We start from the raw sequence: 22,024 nt of genomic DNA, 5'->3' as shown, positions 1-22,024 counted from the left end.
TAAAAAAAGAAGGGAGAAAAGCCGATCAGCTGATCATTGATCAGTTTCATGAGCAACACGAACCACCCCACACTAACTAACTAACAACCCCACACTAACGTGATGGCTTTTTAAGTAACGGTTTAACTACAGCCAGCTTGAAGGCCTGTGGTACATAGCCGATTACTAGAGATAGGTTGATCATATTTAAGATTGAAGCATTAATTAATGGTAGGACTTCTTTGGGGAGTCTTGTAGGAATGGGGTCTAAAAGACATGTTGATGGTTTGGAGGAAGTAATTACTGAAGTTAACTCAGAAAGATCAATTGGAGAAAAAGACTAAGTGAATATCAATGGTACTGAAAGTAACTGTAGATAATGTTACATCTATGAGATGATTTTTAATGATTAATTTTTTCTCTAATGGTTAAAATTTTATTTGTGAAGAAGTTTTATTTGTGAAAAACTCCTTTATAACAGGAAGAAACCTCCAGCAGAACTAGGCTCAGGGAGGGGCGGCCATCCAACACCAGCTGGGGTGACGGAAGGAAGATAGACAAAAGACATGCTGTGGAAGAGAGGCAGAGATTAATAGTAGCTAATGATTAAATGCAGAGTGGTGTAAAACACATGGTGAGTGAAGAAGAAACACTCAGTTTAAAAAAATTATTATTAATTTTAAAATGAGCCTTAGCTGCTGCGTGAGATTGAGAGTATCCAGTGAGTGATACTCTTCACACCATGTTCTGGTCAAAAATGTAGAACGAGGCTGTTGGGAGCAAAGTCAACATAGCTGTGGTTCCATGTCACACTGCCAAATTACAGCTCTGGCAGACAGCTCTGCCACTGCCTGAGATCATAAGTTACTTTTTAGCCTACAACCGTAACATCCGTAATGTGGTTTGACCTCTGATGCGCCACAAGAGATGGAAAACGGTATGAGGCTGTAAGCAGGTTAAGAGGCTAAATCAGTCCAATATTCGTCATTCTTATATGGGGTCTGTCTGTGTAGCAGATATTGAGCAAGATAATGTTATAGATGATAACTGAAGTTAAGAAAGTAAGGAAAATTATGGTTTCCCCGAAGGTGATGGAAAGAATGAGGAGAAGGGGGGACGAATTTCTTAAATTCTGCAGTAAAATGTGATCACTTAATTGTGTGTACATCCTGATATTTAAATTTTCACCCAGGTGTCATCCATATAGCAGCAATGACTTGGTGGTGTTCCAGGGTAGGATAACAAAGCCCTCTTTTCCATTTCTTCCATGTACAAGTTGGCCACAATGGGGAATTAAGAAACTGACCTTGCAGCCCATTGTTCCTTCAGTGGTGCTAGTTTCAGTCATTATGCAAATGTACTGTTTAAAACACTGGGGAAACCTGCAGACAGCTGAGACTGAAGAAGTCACTTGGATGAATGTCGAAATGTTTCAATCACTGAAAAGACAATGTACAGATAAACAGAATTGTTCTGTTTATGCATGTCTTTTGTCACTTGACATTGTATTATGTTTCCAGCAGTGATATATATTTGCAGCACTTTTAAAAAATATATATAATATAAAATGTTTAGTGTTACTTATACAATACTTATGAAACTGATGCCTAAGTTCTGTCTGCTTCCCAGGTGGTGGCAGATAATCTAAGATTTATATCACTTTTACTTTCCCGAACTGTCAAGCTGATTGGGACATCACTTCTCTCATCCAACCATTTTCCTGCCGCCCTTCTTCGGGTCACTGCAAGAGAGCTTAGGGCGCATGTGATCATGCCCTGATCACATGATTCTGTTTATCTGGACGCACAGTATGTAGTGTTTATAAGGTTGGGGAAACCTGCAGTCAGCTGAGACTGAAGAAGTCACTTGGATGAGTGATGAAACGTTTCTCCCACTGAAAACGTTACGTCCAGATGGACAGAATCAACCTTTTGGGATGATTACCATGATTATTCAGCATGCATCAAGACAAGAAAAAGTTTTTAAAATATTAAGTGTGCCCCCTTCTGGACCCACCCCTGTACTAAAGTGAAAGCAGTATCTCTCCTTTTCTCTAAGACAACATTCTGAGATAAAAAACAAAACAAAACACTGGCCTGTTGCTAACGTGTCATGTAGAAGACTTAAAGTGCAATGTAAAGAATTTTGAAATACCTTCTTTAACATGTAAGCAATGAAAGCCACTTTTCTTTTTTACCTTCCATTTCTTAATGATGCCCAACTTTCTCTTGGTTTATTAAATAAAATCCTAATTAAATCCATTGAGGTTTATACTTCTAATATAGCAAAATCTACAAAAATTCAAGGGGCATGAATACTTTTTTAAGGCACCTTACATTTTTTTAAAAAGTGATTTTTTATTCTGCTTATGCATTTCTGACTAGAGCTTTTTTCGTGTGTCTGACTCTCTTCTGACTACAAATATGTAGGACTGCTTTCTTTCATTTGCGCAAAATCTCTCAAATTAGAAACATCCTATTTAAGAGTGATGTTGAAAAACTAGTTTACGCATTATTACTTCTAGGCAGAACTACTGTAATTCATTATTATCAGGTTGTCGTAAAAATTCCCTGAAACACCTTCAGGTGACCCAAAATGCTGCAGTAAGAGTACTGACAGGGAAAGAAGGACCATATTTAAGAAAAAAAACATTCCAAAACAAAGAAGTGAGAGTTCAGGAGGCTAGCGGAAGAGACACAGCAGTTAAGAGGGCTGACCAGGAGGCTGGCGAAGAAAGACGGAGCAGATCTGGAGGCCGACCATGACTGTAAAGATCCTCGGCTGACAAAAGACCATTGTCAGTTTATACTTCAAGGACATCCTTAATCACACTAACAAGTCTTCTGTAGAGGAAGTAGAGTAGGGGATGAGTCTGGGCACTGAGGCAGTCTTTGGTGGGAGGACCCCCTAGGGTGGATTTTTATGAGAATCAGCACCCCCAAGTCTGAGGCCATGTTCCTCAGCTGGAAAAAAGTGGAGCGGCCACTCCGAGTCAGGGATGAGTTGCTGACCGAAGTGAAAGAGTTTATGTATCTCAGGGTCTTGTTCACCTATCAGGAGAGAGGGGATTCCTTTTTTGATTCCTTTTGACTGTACATTCCTGTCCTTGGTTTCGGTCATCTCTCCTGATCTTCTCATTCTATAGGAATGTATTTAGGTTTAATGAGAGTAAAAGAATATTTAAGCGTTAACATGAAGTGGAAACTTGAACATTTAAATAGTTGTTCATGCTTTGAAACGGCTAGAACGAGGAATTAAACTGTCTAATCCAGGGAATAATTGCATTAAACATAAAAAAAACCTTTAATTGAAATCCATCCATCTATAATATTCAAGTTTAAGGCTTGGTAATTTAGTAACATCATGTAAGATCATGAGATTAAATCTATTGGGCCCAATTGTAGTGTAGTGTATGGCGCTAATGCGTTAACGAGCTAACTGCACTAACGCGTTGACGCCATGCAGCCCCATGCACGGGGCAATCCGCATTAACTCGCTAACGGAGATTTGCCGCGTTAATGCGGTTATGGCGTTAACGTGATTTTAACAAGACTAACGCTGACAGCACTAGAAAATCTAGAATAGAAAATGAAATTATTATGGTTTTGGTAAGAGAAATTTAAATTACCAAACTGCATGAAACTGAACATTAAAACAAAACATTAAAGGGAGGGATAGCAGGGATTGGAGTGTGTCAAGGTTAACATATCACATTTATCTATACCAGAGTTGCAAATGTTTAACAAAAAACCAAAGGCACATCCTGTTCTTCCACAAATCATTACCAAATCCAAATTCAAACATTTTTACTATGGAGCAAAGCGACCTGCAGAAAATAACTGCTAAAGCACTTGCAAAGAAACTGGAGAGACTGCAATGTGATAGAAAAGCTAAATTAAATAAAGCTAATCATCTAAAAGAGAGTATATGAAAATAATATCTATATTGTAAGTATATCACTAGATATAGATAATAGTATCTATATCTATATGGTTCAAGCCTCAATTAATGATTTTGTTGTTTTGTGTAATGAAGCAAAAACTATTCATGGTTCTTTGATCTGTGTGTTACCAGATGATGAAAATGAAAAGCATGAAACATCGTTTAAAGCAAAAACAATGTGTTATGATGAGTTTATTTATGAAGTGAGTGAATGGTTATCTGGTTGTGAACATTTGCATTTAAAATATTGGTGTTGATGATTGTGTTAATCCAGAGGACAGTGTTTCAAATGTGGCTGGTAAGCCTTCCACCATTAAAAGGTCAACTAGTGGTAAAATAAGCACAACTTCCTCTTCAAGAATAAAAGAAAAGGCAGGAAAAAGCTGTGTAACACACAGATTCTAGGTCTGACCAACAATCTCCATCACCAGCCAGCGTTGCCTTCTACTTTTAAATATCCTATGAACCTCAAGTTAAGCAGCAATCTAAGAGCGAAATACTCTACCGGCTCCATTGATTTGGTGCTGTGAGGTTTTTACGATAAGATGGGGCGTGGTAACTCAAAGAATAGCCATTTTTTAATACAAGGCATTCCCGTTGTACCCTGACAACCAATGTGTGTGTTTACCCAAGTAAAACTGCATGACAATCTACCTTTCTTTTAGTACAGGTAAGCAGTAATATTCTATAATAACTTCTCACACCTTCTATTCGAGCGCCCTCTGTCAGACATCATTTACAGTTTCAATAAAGCTGCATTCACAAACACTGCAACCCAGTTTTACTGTTAAGCGACAATTACAGTTCACCGTTTTGAGTTGTTTGTATCCACTTATCAGGAACCCGCCTATAGTTTGAAAGTCCAGGGCATGCAAAGTTCATTCTTGCAAAATGCTCGACTTTAAAGGGACCGTCAGTGTGACTATGCTGCAGTCTTTCCAGATGACTGCAGCAAACAGTGGACTGACTTGTTCATTAATTTACATTGAAATCAGTTGTTAAAGAACTTCACTATGGTGAATGATTAGTCAATGACTGAATAATCAACAGACTTGTAACCTTTCAGTAACATGTATGTGCTGTATGAACTATAATATTAAAAAATATTATGTTACTCTTGTACATGTATTCAGGGATCATGCTGCTAACTCAACAAAAGCAATCAGGTCAGATGTTCTAAAATAATCTACAAATTTACACCGGACCGTTTGTTTTGAAAACAGCTGAAATATAATTTGATCATTTCTGGAGCAGATTTGACATCGGCTTTCAGGATATCCACGAACAGATCGACATGTTACATACTACCCTAAAACTCAGTGTAGAAGCGCACGAACGTTTAAGCGGTTGATAAGCGGCGGCTGGCTTGACTGTGGTGGGTAAAAACACCGATGTCAATACATTAAAGTGAAATAAAATCAGCCACTTTTTGCAGGCTGACTTAAACTCTGCAAAACCGATTTTCTCAAGAATAAACCACTGCAGTAAAGCAAACGTCACCCATTTTATATATATTTCCTAAAAATAAATTTATATATCTTATGCTTAACTTTTGCAAATAGGTAATATTTTGATAAATTTTCCGGATATTTAATGTTGCTACATTCTCGCCGAAATCGTCGCACTATTTTGTGCACCAGAGACAGTGTTTTTTCAGAACTTTACTTCCAGTTCTGAATTTCGTTTGAAATGCATTCTGGGATACTTGGCTAAGGCGAAGTCCAAACAAGTCGTCACCAGAAGAACGAAGATCTTCGCTTACTTTGAGGGTATTTTGAATTTAAAACATATTTGGACTGCGACTCAAGTCTGTCATAAGTCCGCACGATCACGGGTACTTCGAGAAACAAAACCGACCACAAGACTCATTCTCTTCGGTGAGTTTTGGTTTTAAGAAAAAAAAAAAAACCCATCCATGTAAAACTCTCTTTCGGCTGTTGCACATTTATGGAGATAAATTTGTCTCGAAAGGTTGAAAAATGCGTATGAAAATGCTCACAAATCCGTGCTTCAGTCCACACAGATACACAGCAATGTAAACATATGGAAAACTATTTTGCAAGTACATGTTACAGTACAGTGATAATTTTCGTAATTCAAAATTTGAACTTCACAAATCTACCATTTCTTTTATATGTAGTCTTTTTTATTTAAATATATATTTATTTACAGTCAACCATGTTACACATTGCTCAAGCCTTTAATTCAGTTGTGTTAATTTAAAAAATCAAGCTCTAGTTCTATTGTTTTTCTGAGCTTCTGTGTTTTGTTGTTGTTGTTTCATTTTGGGTTGGTTTTTTTTTTTCTTAACTTTTAAAGACATGCAGTTCTAACAGGTTAGCCACTATAAATATATGACTTTATATGACATGATGCAGGGCTCGCAAAATTTCAAAATCCCTGGTAGCCCTTCGGGCAGGGACTCTTCAGTTTTTGGTAGCCCAAAATAAATTTAAGTAGCCCGAATAAAAAAAGGGAGCAATTTTTTTTAATGTTTTGTTTCCGTTACAATATAATATTGTAACGGAAGCAAAAAATTAATCAAAAAATTGTTGAAACACAAATTACAATATTGTATAAAAATTACAATCATCAACTCAAATACTTGGTTGTAATTGAACAGAAATTTCTATGAACTTGTAAGAACTGTACAACAGGAATCAGTCTGTGTCAGATCCTGAATTTGAAATTTCCACTGAAATCACAGGTAAGAGGCAAGTGGAACCAAGATCTAGGCCATTTGCTTTTTGAAGTTTGCAAAGACTGCTAAATTTTGCCAGTGGTAGTTCACTCTTTGCAACATAGTAGGCTGTTCTAAACAGATTTTTCAGGTTGATTTTTAGTATGTTATTTGCAGACTGAGCAATAATCCATTTCTTGCATTTCTCATGGGTTCTAATGGGGGCCTTTCTTAAAATTACTGGTCCCAGTAACAAAGGCACTTGTCGACTCAGAAATCGAGGGAAACCAACAACACACCCGGCAGAACATTATGTTATTTACACGGGTGCACATAAGTGGTCCGCATGTGCGCATTCGCTGTCAAAATAAAAGACGCGCACCAGATAAGAAGTTGCAACGCGCGTTTGCGTCCATATGAAAGGCACTGTTTTTGTCCGCTAGAGTGGGATTTTCATGGCACATTCTGCACCAAATCTCTGTGCATTCATCATTTGTTTAAAGCCAGCTCACCTCCTGCAACCACTTTTCCGAGAATACGCGCTTCTTTTGTGGTTCGGACTCCATCTGACATTTCTTTGGAGGTAGAGGAACACCAAAGTAATTGCTCAAAGGAGCTTCTTCGACATCTTTAAGAGTTCTAAACAAATGTCTGTCCTCCTCCAGAAAATCTTATGGACGCAAACACGCGTTGCAACTTCTTATCTTGTGCGCGTATTTTATTTTGACAGCGAATGCGCACCTGCGGACCACTTATGTGCACCCCTGGTTATTTAGCTTGTCATATTCCAGCCACAGAAATTCTTTTGTCCATGAAACCATAAAGCTGCACTTTCTTTTTGCCTTATAGTCTGATTTGTCATAACTTTTCCGTTTTGTGGTAAGCTTTTCTTTGGCTGTCACTTCTTCACCCTGACCGGTCTTATTTGGCTCAGCAGAACTAAAATATATATCCTGCTGCCTTTACACACGCACTCACATAACGCTCAGCGATTCTCTGCGCGATCAACCTCTCACATGTTTAAGCTTCCTGCAGGAGATTTCACTTGTCATGTTTGATAGTAAACTAACGATTGATAAGACGATGTCAGAGGAGTTGGTGCGCAAATTATCGTCACTCACCAATCAGTACTGTCGCTCTCTATACACAGTTCGCGCGATTGCAAAGTGAAAGCAAAAAACAAGCGCAAATTCAAATGCGATTTCAATATGTCACATATAGGGCTGCTCGATTATGGCAAAAATGATAATCACGATTATTTTCACTGAAATTGAGATCTCGATTATTTGATGATATTTATTTAACAATAACAATGTATTGAATAATGGCTTTAAAGATTGTCAAAAATAGTATAAAATAGTGTGCAAATACTGATAACAGTGCAAATGTTTGCAATATAAAAAATAAAATGTAAACATCTATGTTTAGTGAACTTTGCCATGTCGCTCTGTGGTGCAGCTAAGACACCAAAGTTTACACACTATGTCTACTTGATCCACGTCTGACTCCGCGAACCCATAATGTTTCCACAACACTGAAGGGTTTTTTTTTTTACCTCTCTTTTCAACCAACAGCAGTCACTCTCCTCTCCAAATAACTTCTGCTTAGCTTTCCGAGCTTCCCTCTGTTAGCTCCTCTTAATTGTTGTGCCGCGTGTTCGAAACGCAGAGAGGTGCGCTCGATTTGCCACACGGAGCAGCGCGAGAGTAAAGCACGAGGGAGGTGCTAATAATCGGCTCAGTCACTTTTAATGATCGTTGAAAGCCCAGATCGTAATTTAGATTAAAATTCGATTAATTGAGCAGCCCTAGTCACATATTGACAGTGGTTCACCGATGCCAATGACATATTTACCCAGCTACATTTCCGAAGGAATGCAAAAGCATTGACATATATTTTTCCTTCCTATGATAGCCCGACGGGCAGGGCAGGGATAGATTCTGGTAGCCCGACTGGAAAAATCGCTAGCCCCGGGACGTCGGACTAGCGATTTTGCGAGCCCTGTGATGTATTACTGGAGATTAGAAAGTACACTATAAGGCAGGTTGTAAAGTATTAAAAAGAATGTCATGTGTTTCGCGCATGAGTGGGACAGAATATGTCCTGCAGTTCTAGAATTGTTCTGCAAAATTATTACATTTATTTTTGATAATTTTTGTACATTTTACCAAAATTTATAGAGAGGTATTTTCATAGTGTTTTAATACTACCAAATATCCTTTTTAAACAGAAATAGAAATTATTTTTATCAACCGTTCTTTGGTCTGTTAGGAGTACAGAAAGCACACTGAGCAGAATGCACACTGAGCACAAACTGGGACAGTGGATTATTTTAAACACTGGATGGTAGTAATGGCACCCTTGAGTCTTTATCTGTCCCTCTGTTTGTTTAAAAACATAAAACAATATGTAATATGGATCAGTCTGTCTCTGAATCTTCTTACAAAAAGAATTGTGTAAGGGGAGTTTTTATGTTACATTCATAAAGTCCAATCTTTTTCTCTTTTTCAGAAAAGATGTCCTCTCAAGTGAGACTGAAGCTGCTGCCAAGCATCAAATGTATGTTTGATGAGCCCATTCAGGTGAAGGTGGCCGGGCTGAGGCCAATGCAGGTTGTCAACATGAGAGCCAAATTAACTGATGACAAGGGAGATGGTGTTCGGCTAATCGGCCACCTACAAGGCTGACGGCAATGGGGAGGTCGACCTGAAAAGAGACCCCTCGCTAGGTGGGAGCTACATTGGAGTAGAACCCATGGGTCTGCTGTGTTTCATGAGGCCACTTACTATGCACAAAATATATCTAAAGACAAATGCCATAAACCCCCAGGTGGTGAAGTTTTCTGTGCATGAGGAGGAGGGCAGATTAATGGCAGAGATGACAAATGAGAGGCTTCTGATGAGAGATGGGGCCACCAGGATCCCTGTCAATGAAGGGAACATCCGTGGAGTCCTTTTCACTCCTCCAGGTACTGGAGGTGGCTCCAAGCTTTCTGTCTTCATTTTAGTTTATTTAACATTAACCAGCTTATAAATCAGCATTGTTTCCTTCATCTCAGAAATTAAACCTTTGCTGCTAACAAGAACCTTTTTCCTTTCTTCCAGGAAAAGGTCCTTTTCCTGCTGTGTTTGATATTCCCACCATCATATCTGAGGCAAGACCCAGTCTATTGGGTAACAAAGGCTTCGTGGTTCTCTCAATGGCGGTGTACAATAAGAAGGGTGACAACATCACAGAGACCACTTTGAAGAAGCAATGAATTTCTTAAAACAGCAACCAAAGGTAAGCGCAGAAAGGTGTTTCATACTAGTTACGGGTTTATTTTTTTTCCTTAAGAAAGTACATGAGAGTGACTATCTTTTAAAAGATTTAATTGATTTCAGCAGTTGAAATTACAAGTTTCGGCATGCTGGACCTCAATGTGAACCAACAATGCGCTTAACAAAAAGGATGACCCTGTAAGCGGGCAATACATTTTTATACCACAACAAAAACTATTATTATGACCGATCTTCTTTGGGAAACGACGCAGCCGATCCTGCCGTCCCTGACTGGATCTTCTCCCACACTTCATTCACATATGACCTCATCTCTTATCTGCTCCTTTTCATGGAAAAAAGAAAGAAAAACACCTTTCCCGCTAACCTTGTTGTATTAAATATTAGCTAGCAATTTGCAGCCTGTTCTTTTCTTCTTATTATCTCAGTCTGGGACATTCTTTTCAGACTCCCTTGGCCCAGAAAAATATCCCCCTGACTTTAACTAGTTATGATGTGCAAGTATGTTTGTCAACATGTCAGTCTCAATAATTTAATTCAACCATAGCACTGTATTGATGCATTTGACCTTTATTACACATTGCCAACTTTTAATGAGCACAATTGCAATTTGTATATAAAAAAAAAATCACGAAACAAATTAGCTTTATTTAATTATTTAAATCCTTACATACTAAAGGAAAGGTTATGTCTCTGTAAGCAGTGTAATCTCAGAGAGTAAATCTGTGGATCCCAGGTGGAATACCTGCTGTATTCCTGTAGCTAATGGGGATCTTAATTAGCTTAAGTTGAGACAAAAACAGAAGAAATCAATTTAGACTTGAGAATAAGAAATGTTGAAGATCACTAAGCAAGAAATGGATATACAAAGTTATTACAGCATTTCCAACTTTCAATATGAGATGTTAAGAAATTCAGCTAAGAGAGTCATACAGCACAGAATCAGAATACTTTAATAATTTCTCAGGAAATTACATGGGTTACAGTTGCTCCACGAGAGTAACAGACTAAACTAATTAAATAATACAATATATTACAACGTTTACAAATGAAAGAAATAGCACTAATATATACAAATTGCTAAATTATAACTATCAAGAATATTACAAATGTCATGTGTGCAGGCAGGAGAAGAGGACCCAAATGCTGGACTCAGAGGCAAAACGTGAACTCAAAACTCTCCTTTATTGCAGGTTGGGAGGAATACAAATCCAAAACAGAATCTTCACAGAAGGCACAGGAGCACAAAGGGCAGTCCAAAATAGAACAGGCGTCACGAGTCCAAAACAGAGTCCAAGGCAGAAAACATTGGAAAATCCCAGCAACAGGAGTCCAGAACAAAACACACAAGCTGGGTCAGCCACGAATCCACAGGGGCAAAGTCCAACGGCAGTTCTGGAGGCTGACCCGGAGGTCGCCGGCACAAACTCCATACAGCAGTTCAGGGGGTCGACCTGGAGGTGGACAGCACATGAGCCCAATCAAGAACCGTTCAGGGGGCCGACTGTGTGGGAGGCAGCGGCGGCGTGGACGAAGCAAGTCTGGAGGCCGACCGTGTGGACGGCAGCGGTGGCGACGCAGGCGAAGGAGATCTGGAGGCCGGCCACGCGGAAGGCAGTGGTGGCGACAGAGCACATCTGGAGGCCGACCACGCGGAAGGCAGTGGCAGCAACGACCTCATTCAGGAGGTCGCCCTCGACAGCGGTGACGTCCAACCAGAGGCCTGATAGGTAGCCAGTGAAGGTGAGATGGCCCAGGCCGAGCCGAACCAGATGGAGGTGCAGCAACCGTAGGACCAGACGAGGCAGGACCAGACGAGGCAGCGTAGCAGCTGAAGGACCAGACGCTGCAGGTGACCGTATGGAAGTTGCAGGGGGTGGCTGAACGGACTCCCCAGAGTTGTCAGCGGACACGAGGATGTGTGGGCTGGGTCCTCCAGGACCCCCAGCTGGTGAGGCGTGATGCTGGCCGAGCTCACCAGACCCTCCAGCTAACGAGGCATGATGCTGGCCGGGCTCTCCTGAACCCCCAGCTGACGTGGCTTGATGCTGGCCGGGCTCTCCTGAACCCCCAGCTGACGTGGCTTGATGCTGGCCGGGCTCTCCTGAACCCCCAGCTGACGTGGCTTGATGCTGGCCGGGCTCTCCTGAACCCCCAGCTGACGTGGCTTGATGCTGGCCGGGCTCTCCTGAACCCCCAGCTGACGTGGCTTGATGCTGGCCGGGCTCTCCTGAACCCCCAGCTCACACAGAAGATGACTGGATGGGCCCCTCGGACCCTCCAGCAGAGGCGGACAGCTGAAACAGTTCTTCTGAACTGCCAGCGGAGACTGCCAGCGGCATGGGAGCCGCGAAGTGCTGGATTGGCTCACTCAAACTTCCAGCAGGAGCTGATAAAGGGCCAGAAGGCATTGAGACCCCTGGCTGAGGGTGTAGATGAGTGGCTGACTGGATGGGTGACAACACTGGAGCCTGAACTGGTGACAAAGCTAATGACTGAACTACTAACAGAGCTACTGACTGAGCTATGGACTGTAATAAAGGTTGTAGTGATGCTGGTTGTGATGATGGCTGAGTTGCTAACAGAACTGAAGACAGTTGCCGCTAGCTCAGTCTACCGTTCAGTTGCTGCTAGCTCAGTCTACCACTCCACCACCTATTACACCTCTACCACAATCAGCCCCGCTACCTGTAGCTCAGTCTTCAGCCCCGCTGAAGACTGAGCTAGCGGCAACTGAACGGTAGACTGAGCTAGCGGCAACTGAACGGTAGACTGAGCTAGCGGCAACTGAACGGTAGACTGAGCTAGCGGCAACTGAACGGGGGACTGAGCTAGCGGCAACTGAACGGGGGACTGAGCTTGCGGCAACTGAACGGGGGACTGAGCTTGCGGCAACTGAACGGGGGACTGAGCTTGCGGCAACTGAACGGGGGACTGAGCTTGCGGCAACTGAACGGGGGACTGAGCTTGCGGCAACTGAACGGGGGACTGAGCTTGCGGCAACTGAACGGGGGACTAAGCTTGCAGCGACACAGAAGACTGAACAGAGGGCGACTGAGGTTGAGGTGAAAACGGTGGTGGAGTTGACGACTGAGCTACAGGCCGGGCAGCTAACTGGGCTACAGGTAGCGGGGACACTGGAAACTGGGCTAGTGGCTGCTGAGCAGGTGACACTGGAAACTGAGCTAGTGGCTGCTAAGCAGGTGACACTGGAAACTGAGCTAGTGGCTGCTAAGCAGGTGACACTGGAAACTGAGCTAGTGGCTGCTAAGCAGGTGACCCTGAAAACTGAGCTGAAGGTTGCTGGGCAGCTAACTGAGCTGAGGGTAGAGGTGGAAGTGAAGCAGGTGGTGAAGTAGAGGACTGAACTACAGGCTGGACTGATGGCAGAAACCTAGCAGGCTCTACTTTCTCCAGGGGTCCAGAGGTGGCAACTGACTCAAACTCAGCGTCTGGGGAAGCCCTGGGGAGAATCTCCGTCCTGACTGGGCCGACAGTTGTGCTGCAGGTCCCATAACAGCCGCCTCAGGAGAGAGTGGAAGTGTGGCGGGGTGAAGATGGCGAGAGTGCAGTTTCTTCCTTAATGGAGGATCAACGATTTGGCAATAAACAACGACGGGAAAGGCCGCTGATGCCGAGAATACCAAGAGGTGAGGGCTTCCAGGAGGGCAACTGATTTTACCTTGCCCGGACCGCCCATGCCAAATAGTTCAAAACAGAGCCTCGCCCTCAAATCCGTTATTATGTGCTTAAGTCTTTTAATGTCTGACGGTAAGCTGACGGTAAATGTAGTAGATGACAAGAAATGGTCAAAAAACACTACCTGGATAAGTCTCTTATGATTGTCTGCAGCATGGATTACACTCCAGCAGAAATCCCACAACTGCTTGAGCATTTCCCCCTCAGTGGCAAAACCTGAGTCTGCTAGGTCAATTTTGTGGTTGCGTCGCTCTGTCATGGATCGCTGTGTGCAGGCAGGAGAAGAGGACCCAAACGCTGGACTCTGCTTTATTGCAGGCTTGGGAGGAATACAAAACAACATCAAACTAAACTGGGAAATCTAAGGAAGTGAACTTAAAAGGAAAGACATAGCATGCAAGGGGAACTGACGTTAACGACGCGACGCTAAACAAAGGACAACACACGCTGTAAATACACAGGCAGGAACACGAGGGAACGAGGAACAGGTGGCAACACAGCTGGGAGAAATCAGACCTAACGAGACAGAGGAAGTCAAACTAGAAACACTGACATGAGACATGGACCTTCAAAATAAAATAGGAAATCCACGGACTGAACTCAGAGACAACACCAACAGAGAACGGAGGGAACGCGGTACAGGGACCTGAGAGACATGAGACATGACTGGGGAACAAGAGAATAGAAACCAAAACCCCAATAGTCATAAACATCGAACCAAAACGAAAACAGACTAATAAACAACAATGCAAAATCAAGACACTGGGCCACAGGCCCAGGACCGTAACAACAGAGGTGAAATATTTATTATTAACATTCAACTCTAACATGTGAGACTACGTCATTTGTTATTTTACTGTAGAGCACGTGCAAAGGGTGTAACTACTGCAGTGTGTACAGTGTATCAGATGGAGGAGTTGTACAAGGAGATGGCCACTGGCAGGAATGATTTCCTGTGTTGTTCAGTGGGGCTTTTTGGTAATCTCAGTCTCTCACTGAACGTGCTTCTGTGACTAGCCAGCACATCATGGAGGTATTACCCAGCATTTCCCTTATCTTGGACAACATCCGCCTCTCAGACACCACCCTAAAGGAGTCCAGCGCTGTTTCCACAAAATTACAGCCTTGCGGATCAGTTTATCGAGTCTGTTGGCATATGCGACCCTCAACTTGCCACCCCAGCATCCAGCAGCATAGAGGATAGCACTGGCCATAACAGACGCAAAGAAAATCCTGCGCACTGTCCGACAGATGTTTAAAGACCTCAGCCGCCTAAGATAATAGAGACGACTCTGGCCCTTCCTGTAGTGTGCAGTGGTGTTTTTAACTCAGTCCAGTTTTGTCACCGTCCTGGGTCGGTGACCCAGTGTTTTGTGTATTGTTATTATTATTTTATGATTTAATTGTGGTTTGTGATTTCTAGTGTTAGTATGGGTTCAGTTCTGTGCCAGTCTGTTTCCTGTTTTACTTTGAAGGTCAATGTATTCTGTTTTGCTTCCTCCTCACCTCGCCTTTGTTATTAGTGTCAGCTGTGTTTCCCAGGTGTTTGCCCTCTGCCCTGTTCTCCACCTGTATTTAGTGTCTGTGTGTGTTCCCGTTCGTTCTCGCGTTGTCCCTCATACTAGCCTGTGTGTTCTGTTCCAAGTTCTGTTTTCTAGTTTTCCAGTTTAGTTTCTGTTTTGATTTTTGCCAGTGTGGCAGCACGAGGTGAGGATAAAGTAAAATACTCTTCACAGTTTAAAAGACAACACCACCCTGGGAATTTCACCCAGAGAATACTAGAAGTAACACTAATCACCAAAAAGGCACTTAGGTTCATTATACTCAGTACAGAGACAAGGTTCAATGATAAAACAGTTTAACAATTTATTAATAATTATTTAAAACAGCATATAAAAGCACAATCATAAATATCAATATACAAACATTCTAAAAAAAAGAACATTTAGAGCCGAGGCTTACCAGTGGAGGGGCCGGGATACCACGCACCAACTCAAAAAAAACAGAAAAGAAAACTCACCCATACGGTGCAGCAGACTATCACCCACTCACACTAATAAACTAAAAAAAGACAGGTGTGTAACACTCAAAAGATCCCGCCACCAAGGCACCCCCATTCTCCTCCACGTCAGGCCCTCCGCATCTGAATAAAAGAAAAAAAAAGAAAATTATAACATATTACAACAAAACTAATATGCAGCACTGGGGGATAACCCAACTGCAGGACCACACTGGTGGTCCGCAGCTAGAAAAAGAGCCTCCCACCAGTGGCGTAACAAAAACCCAAACTACAAAATCAAAACAGCAAAACAAACATACAACCTAAATAAAACTTTAAAATCTGGAGCAGACGGAATCGCCGTATTGCTCCAACTTGCCGTCTGCCCGACTATAAGTTAATCATCCAGTCAATCAATGTGCACGCCAGCCGACTCCCGTAGCCGGCATGCATATGGCCACTGTCCACGCTGACATCCACTTTAAAAGGATGGCAGCAGCAGGAAAAAGAACCCTCGCAACAGGAACAGACGGTAAAAGCAAAGCAGCAGCACTTCAGTTAGCGTAGTGTAAAAAAAAAGCTGTAGCGACCTTTCGGTAAGGCTACTGGTCGCTCACTAAGGCCCACACTTCCGAGTAAACAGCGTCACGAATCATGAACGGAGTGGCTCATAGGAGGCTTCTACAGCTACGACCTAAAAACAATATCGGTTTACCACCAAGTAAAGTAATGTACACACTACACTGAGTAAACACCTACCAGCCACGATGGAGGCTTCAGAAGGGTAATCCGCAGATGATCTCTGCAACACCAAGGGAAGTCAGGTGACCAAAAAGGAGATCACAGGTAAGCGATCCAGGAATGCTCAAATGGCCACTATTTATACTAGCGCCCCCCTAATGCGCCAGGCCGAAAGTGGGTTGAACCAAGACATAACATTCATCCTGCCACACCAGCAATAAAGCTAAGGTTCTTTGAATTTAAGTTTCCGCCTCTGTGAGCCTGCATATTGCATATACAGACCATGACAAGTTTATTGTCTATGTGTACTCCAAGGTATTCATAGTCCTCCATAATGTCCACATGGACCCCCTGGATTGAAACGGGTCAAGCGTTTCCTGGTCCTCCAAAAGTCCACAATCAGTCACATCATTTCCAAGTTTCAATATGAGATGTTTTCAGAAACTCAGCCAGAGCCAAACAGTACCAAACAAGCCTGACAGAGGTAGGCAGCAAAAGATTTAAAAAACTCTGGAAAACTAGTGAGAGATGCGTCTAAAGACCCTAGAAATACTGGCAAACATATGCAGAGGCAGATCGTGTGGAATCTTTTATGTGAGGACCCAAATGCAGACCATAAAAGACTGTAACGGGAAATAACTAAAAGTGTGCCATTATTAAGGCAGATACACCACAATAGGAGAAGCATACACAAACCAAACAGAGGATCACCTGAACTTGGAAAACTAAGCAAATAAGACAAAACGCGGAACATTAGAGAGGCCTTGGAAATACTGGGAGGACACAGGAGAGCCATGAGGGAAAAGCAGACGCCACGAGGTGACAAGGGGAAGAGGAAACATATGGGAACACAGCTGATACAAACTAACCTGATGCCACAAGGAAAGCAAAACTAAACATACTGTACATGGAAAACAGGCGACTGTCAAAATAACACAGGAAACCTAGACAGACGTGAACATGATTGACAGATGGGGAGCACGCACACTGTAAAAAGAAAGAGGGGAAAAGGGGACTGGAGATGAGACATGGACATAAGAAAGCACAAACAAAACATGATGGCTGGGGGGGAAACACACATTACAGAAGGAATGGGTCACACGGGGAAAACATGTAATCAGGAGGAGGAGACGGGAGACAACTACATTACTGAAACACATGAAGGGTGTGGGAGACTTAAACACAGGGGATGAAGACACAAGCGGAATCTAATAGATAAATTATAACAGGGTAACCTAGGTGTTATGTTTACATACACTGCTAAGATGGTGAAGGGTTGCTTTACAGGGGGACTGAATATGAACATATACTCAGTTACCAGTAGGGGGCTCTGTGACTGATAGAGATAGAATGATGAGAGGAAGAGAGAAAGTATTGTGGTATGTAATGGATGGCTAACTACTGTTGAATACACGTTCCACTATAAACCAAGCTCCGTCTCCGTTCTTCTGTCGAAAACACCACAAATTGGCGACGAGGATGAGTGCATCAGTTCCGAGTCCACCATCTTTTCTTCCACATGTGGGTGAGCCGCCGATTCCATTTACTACATGGCGGAAAATATTCAACAATTACGTGCTAGTAATCAATACCACGGGAGACGCATGGCCGGATGCTAGGAAACGTGCTGTTTTGCTACACTGCTTGGGCCCGGAGGGACAGCGGTTATTCTACACGTTACCGGAGCAAGATGATACATATGCTGACGCCATGAGCGCACTGGAGAAGCACTTTGTTCCGAAAGTGAATGTCGTGGCATGCCGTCATACATTCAGACAGCGTATTTAACGAGCGGATGAGACTGTTTCTCAGTATGTGGTGGCTCTGAGAGCGTTAGCTTCATCTTGCAACTTTGGACAAATGGAAAGTGAAATGATAAGAGATCAGTTAATCTCCAACGCTCATCTCAGCGCTGTGAAAGACAAACTGTTACTGAAGGACGATCTCACACTGGATAAGGCTCTAACTATTGCCGGCCAGGTGGAAGCAGCAGTCAAAAACGCTATTCTACTCTCCACACCCGGCTCGTTTCCGACCACGCCAGTTCAGACAGTCGACGCGGCAAATTCTCACTCTCACCAGAAGAGAGGACCTCGCCCTGCTAAAGGCTGCACTCCAGACCAGCGCAAACGGGGAGGTTCAAAGCAGCAGCAGCAGAAGTGCTTCAGGTGTCATCACTTCCTGTTCCTGCTCAAACACAGTGGTGTTTCTGAGTAGCTTATCTGCTTAGCAATTTAATTAAAAACTTTTAAATACATTCTTTTTCATAGTATAATCTTCACGTGCTTCATCCGAAGCACACTTTCTGTGTACTCACTACCTAATTTATAGCCAAAGTAGCTGTAGCTGAAAAGCCTTCAGCTGATCCAAAATGCTGCAGCAAGAGTACTGACAGGGACTAGAAGAGAGAGCATATTTCTGCTGTTTTGGCTTCCCTTCATTGGCTTCCTGTTAAATCCAGAATTGAATTCAAAATCCTGCTCCTCACATACAAGGTCTTAAATAATCAGGCCCCATCTTATCTTAATGACCTTGTAGTACCATATCACCCTATTAGAGCACTTCGCTCTCGCTCTGCAGGCCTACTTGTTGTTCCTAGAGTATTTAAAAGTAGAATGGGAGGGAGAGTCTTCAGTTTTCAGGCCCCTCTTCTGTGGAACCAGCTTCCAGTTTGGATTCGGGAGACAGACACTATCTCTACTTTCAAGATTAGGCTTAAAACTTTCCTTTTTGCTAAAGCATATAGTTAGGGCTGGATCAGGTGACCCTGAATCCTCCCTTAGTTATGCTGCAATAGACGTAGGCTGCTGGGAATACCCATGATGCATTGAGTTTTTCCTTTCCAGTCACCTTCTCACTCACTATGTGTTAATATTGCATTGAATCATATCTGTTATTAACCTCTGTCTCTCTTCCACAGCATGTCTTTCATCCTGTTTTCCTTCTCTCACCCCAACCGGTCGCAGTAGATGGCCGCCCCTCCCTGAGCCTGGTTCTGCCGGAGGTTTCTTCCTGTTAAAAGGGAGTTTTCCCTTCCCACTGTCACCAAAGTGCTTGCTCATAGGGGGTCATATGATTGTTGGGTTTTTCTCTGTACCTATGAAGCCCCTTGAGGCGACTTTTGTTGTGATTTGGTGCTACATAAATAAAATTGAATTGAATTGAATTAGGTGTGGTTCTCACAAGCTAATGATAAAAACCGTCCAGCTGCTTCTTCAAAATGCAACAACTGCGGGGAAAAAGGGACATTTTGCCAAGGTATGTAAGTCGTCAGTCAGTGAAGTGAGAGAAGTAGTGGTTCCAGAATTGGCAGTACTGTGCGTGCAAGATGCTAAAATGATGGCAGCTATTCAAGATAAGCTTACCTGCACTGTCGACATTGAAACTGTACAAGGTGGTTCTCAGACGGTAGAGCTGATAGTAGACACTGGAGCTTCTGTGTCTATTTTGCCAGAAACTATCTACAGACAGTATTTTGCAGACTATTCACTGGTGGGACCTAAAGTCAAGCTAGTTACTTATGCTAAAGATGAGTTAGCTGTGATGGGTTGTCTGCCCGCATCAGTTGCGCTGCATGCACAAAATGAAAAAGTTCCTGCTTCCTTCCACATTGTCAAAGCTGGTTCCCCGCTATTAGGCCTCGACCTCATTAGAGCACTGAACGTCTGCATCGTCGGAGGCAAAGTGGACCGCATTCAGGATGAAACTGCGGATGAGCCTGATTCTACTAACCGGAAGTCTGCTGTATACAATGTTGATCCTATTCCACCAGCTCAACTTGGATGTGTTAAAGGGTTCATCCATAAAGTACAGGTAAACAACAATGTGCAGCCTGTACGTCAAAAGCTAAGACGCCTGCCTTAAGTGTACGTACAGAGGAATCAGTGGAACTCTCTCGCTTGCTCAAAGCAGGCATAATTGAAAGGATCGATGCAGCTGAGTGGGTGAGTCCTCTGGTCGTGGCACGGAAGTGCAAAAGGGAGTTGAGACTGCGTGTTGACCTTCGTGAACCCATTAAGAGTATCATCGCAGACTGCCATCCTCTTCCTCATACGGAGGATCTGTTTTCTGAGTTGGCGGGTGCCACTCACTACAGCCAGATTGACCTGAGCTCAGCATACCACCAATTACCTTTGCATCCGGAGAGCCGCAAGCTGACTGCTTTCATCACTCATGAGGGACTGTTCCAGTTCACACGTGTTCCATTTGGCCTAGCATCAGCACCGTCGGCTTTCCAGAAAATGATGTAAACGGTCCTGAAAGATCTGCCTGGTGTTCGCAAATACTTGAATGACATCATCGTCTATGGAACATCAAAGGAGGTGCATGATACACGCCTGCAAGCTGTTCTCCAATGTCTCAGAGACGTCGGCCTGCAGATTAACACTGGGAAAAGTTCCTTCTGCCAGTCACATATTACATTCCTGGGCCATGTAATCTCAAAGGAAGGCCTACGTCCAAGCCAACATCACCTTACTGCTATTGCTGAGGCCCCTGCTCCAAAGGATATGGCTGCATTGCGCTCGTTCCTGGGTTTGACATCCTGGTTCAGTAAATTTATTCCAGATTATGCTACACTGGTGGAGCCACTGCGACAGTTGCTGAAAACAGACATGAAGGTTGAACTCCAGTGGAACGAGGCAGCACATGAGAGCTTCAGTAACCTGAAAAAACTCCTTCTGAAAAGTCCTGCTCTTGCCGTCTATGACCCTGACTTACCTGCTTTTATCACCACAGATGCATCAGACCACGGGCTATGAGCTGTGTTGACACAGTTGCATCCAGATCAAGTGGAGCAGGTTGTGGCGTTCGCCTCTCGAACTCTGTCTCCTGCAGAAAGAAAGTACTCCACCACAGAAAAGGAGGCGTTAGCCTGTGTCTGGGCGGTGGAAAGATGGCGTACATATGTATGGGCCGCAGATTCACGCTTCGTACTGACCACCAAGCTCTTACTACCCTTCTCAGCACCAAAGGTATGAACAGAGCGGTCATGAGAATCGCACGATGGTCTGCAAGGTTGATGTGTTTTCAGTACGATGTGCAGTACCGTCCTGGTGTTCAGAATGTCATGGCAGACTGCCTCTCACGGGTTCCCCTGACGTACTCCAGCACTGACATTGATGCTGAAAAAGACCTTCTCCTGGAGATAGCTGAAGTTTCTCCTCTTTTGACAGCGACACCGTTGACGGATTTTAAAGCTGAATGTGAGGACTGCCCTGACCTTTCTCTGCTGTGACAGGTTATCCACTCAGGCTGGCCTAAGGTGAAAAGGTCTCTCCCAGCTGAGATGCAGCTGTATTTCCTGGTGCGACATGAACTTGCTGTGGAATCACTGTTAGTCTTCCGGGGGACACGTCTGGTGGTCCCAAGGTCCCTGCGAGAAAAGGTGATACGCCTCGCACACGAAGGCCACCAGGGTATAGTTCGCACAAAGCAGCGACTCAGAGAGCTTTATTGGTGGCCATCCATGGATACTCAAGTCCATGCAATTCTGTCATCATGCTCAGTCTGTCAAGCGTGTGACAAAATGGCCAAAACTGCTCCTGCTCCCCTACAGCCGGTTCAGTTTCCAGATGGTCCCTTTCAGCATGTGGCCGTTGACATTGTTGGACCCTTTGACCGTGGACCACAGGACTGCAGGTTTGCTATCACACTGGTCAATTACTTCAGCAAATGGACAGAAGTAGCCCTTACTTCATCAGCTAC

The 22,024-nt window shown here is 43.4% G+C and overlaps 1 pseudogene; it reads left to right on the top strand.

Annotated features, from left to right (window-relative positions):
• Window positions 1-9,117: 9,117 nt before the first annotated feature.
• On the top strand, window positions 9,118-9,991 carry LOC134616176 (acyl-coenzyme A thioesterase 1-like; annotated as a pseudogene).
• Window positions 9,992-22,024: the final 12,033 nt, after the last annotated feature.

The sequence above is a fragment of the Pelmatolapia mariae genome, linkage group LG18 (assembly GCF_036321145.2).
Source record: "Pelmatolapia mariae isolate MD_Pm_ZW linkage group LG18, Pm_UMD_F_2, whole genome shotgun sequence".
In the NCBI taxonomy this organism is placed as follows: Eukaryota; Metazoa; Chordata; class Actinopteri; order Cichliformes; family Cichlidae; genus Pelmatolapia; species Pelmatolapia mariae.
The sequence above is the reverse complement of the archived record's forward strand: the minus strand, read 5'-3'. Positions and strand labels throughout refer to the sequence as shown.